At 33.3% G+C, this 8216-nt stretch overlaps 1 pseudogene; it reads left to right on the plus strand.

The window, feature by feature from the left end:
• Positions 1–7648: 7648 nt before the first annotated feature.
• LOC150107737 (U2 spliceosomal RNA) lies at positions 7649–7778 on the plus strand (annotated as a pseudogene).
• The last annotated feature ends 438 nt before the right edge of the window (positions 7779–8216 follow it).

Consider the following 8216-nt stretch of genomic DNA (forward strand, 5'->3'; position numbering starts at 1 on the left):
AATGATTTTTAAATCTTTTTATCAAAAAATTGGAGTTTGTCTTTATCCCTTCTATTTTTTAATATAAGACTTTACTGCGCATAAGAAAATATTTGGTGTATTTGCTCCAGGAATGGAAACACAGATGCCTGATTGCGTTTAGCTCTGCTGATCCCAGATCGTTTGAAAATCTCATCCATGTCGCCCTCGTTTGGGATATTTGTCATGCATGCGATCATTTATGAAAATATCTTGTTCATATAAATATTTGAATTTTTTTCCTGTTTTTGTCCAAGTGCCGGGTTTCTTATTATTCTTTTAACTAGCGCATTTAAATATTCGATCTCAGTTAATTCATTTTCCTCTAAATTAATGCCAATTAGTTTCTTTCCAGTTGGAAAAACCGTAAGTTTACATACCAATTGTTGGTATGTAAATTTTAATCAGAACAAGGCTGACTGACTATTTACTGTCATTGATAGTGAGTCATTCGGAGAATACGTTTCTCTCTCTCTCTCTCTCTCTCTCTCTCTCTCTCTCTCTCTCTCTCTCTCTCTCTATTCAATTTAATTAAATTCTTAAGTCTTTTCTTTCTTTCCTCGTTCTTTTATTTTTAGTTTGTTTATTTTTCTTTCATATTACTCGTTTATTTTCGTAAACTTTCGTCATTTTCATCCATAGATTCTGGAAAACCCTTTCTCCCCTTAAAAAATGCCAGTAATTGAGAGAAACAAAGTATGTCGATGTATCACATTGATCTAAATAATGATGCTAGCTAGCGACAATCACATGTAAAATAGTACAAATAAAAATTTAAATATACACACAAAAAAACTACGTATTTGAAAATTAATGGATTTTGAAATAACCTTTCTTCTTTTTTCTTATATGTAATTTTGCTGGCCTCTGAGCATTAATCACACTAACCTGTTGTCCCGTGATCCAAACTTTTCGTGTATCTATCGTTGCATGATGCATTTGCCTACATTCTCAATAAACACGAAACACAAACTCAAATTTTGCTTAACGTAATACAGTGTTTTGCTAAATAGACAGTTCAATATTATTTTGAAACATCCTAATTAGTATAAAATAGGTGGGAGGGTAATGCAGATAAATGCATGCATAAATTAAATGGCATTTCATGTTTATAGGTTAATAAGCATAAACAGTTACAAATCTCTGCTGAAGGTGAGTTCGCTATTCTCATAAGGCAAAAAGAGAGTCAGAGAAAGAATGGAGAGAGAGAGAGAGAGAGAAAATAGTTTTGTTTTCGGAATCGAACCTGACTTTTTTTATTTCACAAAATAGAAAATCTATCCAGAGAATGCATTTTAACCACTGCCATCGTTCATTAACATGTCATCATTTCGTATTTGGACTCCTTAGTAGCCTTGCCACGAGATGATATTTGCCTTTGCCTTTCAAGAGGAAAGTCCTGCGTTCGAAAGCTCTGCTAAATACCTCTAATTCTAAAATTTAAATACGTATCAGGAAAAGTTCAATATAACTTTTAAGTAATCCTATATTCTATTCATCTCATCCGTCGCTTAGGACGGGTTGAGTCGCCCCTAATGAGGGCTTACTACGAATTAACGCTGCCGGTTCGTCACTTCTCTGCTGCGTCCCCTGAAGGTAATATTCATGACTGTAATCCGTGTGTGTTTACGAGGCTGGTTTGTCGGTTCTGGGGGAAGAAAAACAGAATTTCCTGTTAAAAAAAATCCTACCACCGTATGAGACTGGCTAACTCTTCTTTCGTCGAATTTTAAGTAATATGAGCTCTAAATGTATGTAACTGTGCAAGTGAAAATCTTAGTCCACGTTTATTTGGTTCATTATTAGTCTTTAAAATGTGCAAACGTATGTGAGATCATCATGTAATGGCTACAAAATAATTCAAAATCTATGATTGTTTCCGAAACAATGAGAATGAAAAATAATACAGAACCCTCTAACAATAACCCAGTTTAATGAGTTTCGTGTGATGGTGGTACCACAATACCGAAAGCTCTCCAACAGAAACGATCAAGATATATGAATAATGATACTAAAGTTTATTATTCCTTTATCATTTTATTTCTCCGAAGAAGCAACCACTACCCTGTGGATGGGATGCGGAGAGCAGCTGATGGATACGGAAGCAGTGGTTATCTGACTGTGAGGCATACTATTGTGGTCTCATTTAATTCGTTCTGTAGCGGAGGTCAAATCTTGTTACAAAGCTTAGCCAATCAATATCGGAAGAGGAGCAGAGCGGGTGTAGAGGCAGATATGTAGGCGCATGTACAAATACGTCGATAGTAGGTTTCCTCGGCTTTTACTTCAACGTAGCTGTGACATGCGTAAGAGTTCATTTTAAAGGAGGCTGAAGGGAAGAGCCGAACATTAAGGTATTCAAACTGGAATAAAGGGGGAGGGGCTATTGCAATTTTATGGGGTATTGGAATAAGTGAATTACTCATGAAAACTTTAATTTGTGCACTGGAACGTCACATGCCATTACATCTCGATGGCTGCGTATTCTTTTGTCATTCCTACGAATCGCATGAATTCTCAAAAATTCAAGACCATTGACTACTATTAAGTGTAAAAACCTTTAAACGTTATTTTGATTTTGAATGTAAATTATGACAAAGTTTACAGTCTTGGTTGGGTTCGAGATTGTAATTCGTATTCAGCATTTTGATTGGTTGAAATGATCAAAAATCATTTGAGCACTTTCAATCCACTTTGAGAAGAATATTGTAGAAGTATGGCGATTGTGCTAGCATAGACAATTATGGTCATGAATTGCAGTTTTTTAATCATTTATGACGTAATGATGCAATAGCCTTAACACTTGTAATGTTCTCTATTCAAAATAATAATAATAATAATAATAATAATAATAGAGCTTTTTTTTTCGACAACGCCAACAATGACAGGAACAAGAATTCAAAGTTGACAAAAGTGAACTAGCGAAGTCTCGTAATTTAAAGAAATAGAAATATTCGAAATGTTAAAAATTTTAAGAAAGTTACGCAATAGCCTTTTGCAAGAACAAAAAAAAAAATAATTAAAATGGAAACTAAATTGGGGAGCGCGTAATTTGTTATAGATGCTAAAACATACTGGAACTTGACGTTGATATATTTCAATATTTTTGAGATTAAATTTATTGAAGAAGTTTGTTAAAAATAATGACAGTACAAATATAATCAAACACTTCGGCATGTAATATTTTCATATTATTTAGATTTTTGACATGATTTAAAATCCAAGAAAAGTTTGAAACCTGTAATACATCAGTACAGTGAGTAAGCTATGGATTATTTTTTGTCTATTAATTTTGTTTTGTATTTTTTGTTCATTTCCTTGTCCGCTGCTATAGAGACTAAACATGGAATTTCTTTCTCATATCAGGAATCCATCAAGCAAAGCAGTGGTCTCGAAGCGAAATTATTCTCCGATCAAAAATGTTATACGATGCGAATTATTAAACTATAAACAAATTGACTGTCTAAGCATAAACAAGATGCAATTCTTTGTTCAGAATATTATGGCAGTTAACCAAGTTCACGTTTGTGTTATGTAAAACTTTATGCTAACAAAGTTGAGGTAAACTCAAAGTGACTTAGAGCAAAAAAAGCCTTACATAATATGAAAATTGGAGTAAACGAGCACTGAGATTTAGGTCTTATGGGAATGTCTTACAAATGCTGAAAACACCACCAAAATATCAATTTTATGATATTCTGAAGCCTTTGTTCAGGAGTAAACAACTTGAACTTGCATTTGAACTCCAGGTTGGCCGAGAGGTTAGCGTAAACTCTCTAACCAACAGTCTGGAGTTTCAAATCCCACCTGTGCACAAATGTCTTGTGATTGTGTTTTAGGTAACAGAGGATTTTCATCTCCCGGTGATACCAACTCTCTGCTCAATGGAAGCCTCGTGGCTTTGCAAGAGGTTGATGACTGATCTCGAGAGGAGGTTTTTCTCGAATTATTATACTTTTAGCCCACTCATGGTAGTACTGATACCAATGCATGCCAGGCTAAATGTCTTTTGTTGGTATGATTTTCATTTATCAAAAGAGAGAGAAAGAGAGAGAGAGAGAGAGAGAAACTAACACGTAGCATTCGCAATTGATAGTGAGTTGCTAAACGTCAACAGCATATTGTTTAGTAGATTCAGAAAAATAACCTTATTTTTAATATGTGCAGCAATAATTTCTGGTCACAGTTACGCCATTTGTGAAATGCTGATCTGGTTTGAAGTATTCAATATTTTAGTAGACATATTTTGGTATTTGTGGGGAATATCTCCAACAGTGGTTGTCACCAAGAGTACATTAGTATAAAAATAGCAAAAATGATGTGCTGTTTCTTAGTCTCTTCTCAACTGAAATTTGTCAAGTGATTTGTTGAAAGATCCATAAATACCACTTTTGAAGAAATCACTTAGAATAAAGAAAGATATCCATTTCTCTAGAAGTAAAAATTATAATGAAACAATTTTTAGAATAGTTGCATTATCGGAGTCGGTTTTAGCTAAAGGATTGTTTAATATATCCTATTCAGAACGGAAAAGATTTATCGCATCTGTTATTAGACAAGAAAACGTTAAGAAGTAAATATTAGCAAATGCTACTTGATTATCTACCCTGAAGGGGAAAATAGAAAACGTAAAGTCGGTCAAGAGACTTGAAGTCTTTTGAGCAAATTGTAAAATGTATTTTTTTATCTTTTTATCTAAAGAAATATTTTCATTGTGTTATGCTTCTTCGTTCCCTTTTAAGATGAGTTATTCTGCCCCAGGAGATGTGGTTTCCTCAAAAGAATTTCTTTTATCATCCCGCTTGAAAAGATACTGAAACCAAAAATTCATGATGTTGATAATTATTACATTAATACGTAATAAATCGAAAGAAAAAAATACTTAAATTATTTTAGAATTTTGAAAGGCACAAACTAAACTACTTCATCTACCTCCTCATACTCCCATATGGATCCATTATGTGGATGACAATTTTACACTTTGGTTTGTCTGAACGTTTCTATTCAAACGATCCTTATATCCATTCGAAGTTTGAATTCGCTCCAGAGATGTGCTTAATCTCCTCCTCTTCCTCCTCCTCCTCCACCTCCTAATAATAATAATAATAATAATAATAATAATAATAATAATAATAATAATAATAATAATAATAATAATAATAATAATAATAATAATATTAATAATAATAAACAGAGCAAGACATATCACTGAGAATTCTGTCATCATACTTCTCAGAGGTATCATACTTTCCAAACCTTGATTAATCGTGACATGATTTATGTTCGCTGAAGCTCTTTACAACAGGAACTTCCTGCACGTTAAATGCACTTTCGTTTTTTAAGATTACTATATGGATCTCAAATATCAATTACTTTATGGATTTTAAATATCAAAATATGCCGCCCGTTCGCATTCTTCTTAAGAGGATATTGTGAAGATTTCAATCTATTTTGTCAACAGTTCATTGCATAGATATTCTAGTCTACTGCACACGTAAACCTACAGATATCCTTAGATCATGTTCGAATGTTGGGATATTTCAATCTCTCTCTCTCTCTCTCTCTCTCTCTCTCTGTGTGTGTGTTTTATGCGCTCACGGAGTTTTTTATATTGCCTGGAAACTGGCTATTGTATAATTTACGAGTATATCCATCTTGTGTCCACAAAATGTGGTTTTGCGAATCACGCCATCTATTCACACAGAGGGTGCAATGGAAGTATGACATAAAATTTTATTTCATTTAACGATTGTTTAAAGGAAATTGTAAAGATCGGATTCAGCAAACCAATTTAAATATTGAAAGAATTGACTATTGCAGACTCTTCGGATAGTACAGGTCGCCATCTTCCAGTGCTTTCAAATCATTGTAATACGTCCTTTTTTTGTTATTAATAGTCATGTTTTCCTTTTAATAATAAATCTACGTTGAAAATAATCGTGAAACATGAATGACAGAAAATACAAAATTCTATATTTATTTTGAAAAAATCGTTATTTTTTCCCCTTTTTCACTTTCTTTTACTTTACTTTCGATCTTGCTGGCATATCATAATTATAAATGATGGTTATCTATTTAGAAAACGAAATGGTCATTTTGATAATATCAGTTTGCTTAAAGGAAAATAAGAATACTTAACAAGTGTAAAATTAAAATAGGTTCAAATCCTCCATCAAATGTCACGCTCGGTATTATAAACTATACGTAATAGGGGGATGTTAAGTATTTATTTCACTATTTCAAATTCAAGCGAAAATAACAAATGGAGCCGAACGGCAAATTTCATTCAAAGATGGGCGATTCTGAAACATCAGAACTGCATCTAATTTTTTAGTTCGCACTCACAAAAGGCTGTTAGTAAACCTATAGTATATTCGTACCGTGGTCTGGATAAGGATTTGTTTTCTATTTGTAATCTGTTATAGCTGAAAATGAATTTAAATATTGAAAAATTTGATTCCGATCCAGATGTTTATTTCAATAACAAAGAAAATGCTTAATACATTTATAATAATAAACTTCTGCCTGCTGTTCATTAATTTAAAAGTGCTTTTTAATACACTTTTTTCAGAAATGTGTATTATGGACTTTTTTATTAATTTTAAACAAAACCGCAATTCTCTGAACATTAGAAACGTCACTTAACGAAATTATTTTCATGATAATGCCTGATCGTTAGTGGCATAAAAATATATTTAGCTAATGCCATTAATGTTTTACTAATATTATTTCATATACAGTCAACGTCATTCGCTCTGTATTTACTCTTTCTTTCTTTTCTAACTATCGATCCATTAATAGCATCTTACAGGTAATTATTATACCCAAAGGAGTATGCGTAAGTTCGACTGCAGATCAGAACCCATGAACAGAGTACCTAATAACACTCGTGTTATCTTCTTGTGTATAATTTTTGTCACAAGTCATCTCAATTATAACGCGTCGGATTTGTGCACTGCAGTGAAACTATCTGTCCGTAGATTCACCCAACATGCACACCGTGTAATACTGTTTACTTAATTACTAGCTATTCACGCTTTCAAAGCATTCGTTAATTATACAGAAAATACTGCTTACGTAAAGCTGTAAAATTTTCCGTAAGTTAACTTCAAACACTCGTTTAATTACGTCTTGTTAAAATACAAAATGATGAAAATTTCTTTCTTTCTTTCTTTCTTTTTCTTTTGCAACGTGCATTTACTTGTGATTTTTCTATTACATTTAGTTACATTTAAGTTTAATTTTTTTTTAAAATAATTTTCATTCTATTTTCTCCTGAATACTTTTACACTTCATCTGATGTGAAGGTTTTGTGTTGTTTTTCCTTTATTCATGCACGTGACAAATTCACCACTTTAATTTTGGGAAGAATTCCCTCTGCCAGTCAGTCACAGTTTTTATCCATGAAAATGTAATTGTTTTAGTTGAATAACTGCTGCATATAAAAAGCTTCTAAGCATATATAAATTGCTGTAAAGTAACTTTTCAATTCGACAAATTAATGTCAATATTGCACTATAAAATTAGACTAATTATAATCATAATAACTGCACTGTGAACATATAATCTTATTTTAAGTACAAAATTAATACTGCCGTCTTAGTGCTATACATTGAATATATATATATAGATCGCTTCTCGGCCATTTGGCTAAGATCAAGTGTGTAGTATAGTTGTATAGTTTCTGTTCTTAACCGTTAATATCGGTACGAGTCCCATCGGGTTTCACGATATTTAACGGGAAATTTGCAGAACTTCCTAAACCACAGACTGGGGAAATATCAAACACTTGGTGGTGGGAATAGTTAGGCTCCCCCATCTGATCATGCCCTCCATTCTGCCGCGTGTGCGTACTCTCGGAATTGAGGTTGACGCCACAATACCGGCAAGGGCGATGGCGAAAGCTATCATAGACTTCGTCGGCGCAGAGAATATTTTTGGATTTACCCCTTATGGGGGAGGAAGATACCAGGTAGTGAACAAAAATATCGAGACCAGAGAAAAGCTTCTCAAAGGGTTTGACTGTGGCAAAGTAAAAGTATCTCCCTTCATGGTTGGGAGCATCCTGAGAACCCTTAAGATACCACGATTTCCCCTAGAATACGCAGAGAACAACGATATAATTCACAGAGTATTCTCTAAGTGGGGAGTTGTACGGGAAATCCAGGTTCACAATGACTCAGACAATCCTGAGTGGA

Source organism: Typopeltis vanoorti, chromosome 4 (genome assembly GCF_054136105.1).
Source record: "Typopeltis vanoorti isolate ZY-2024b chromosome 4, IOZ_Tvanoo_1.0, whole genome shotgun sequence".
NCBI classification, from domain to species: domain Eukaryota; kingdom Metazoa; phylum Arthropoda; class Arachnida; order Uropygi; family Thelyphonidae; genus Typopeltis; species Typopeltis vanoorti.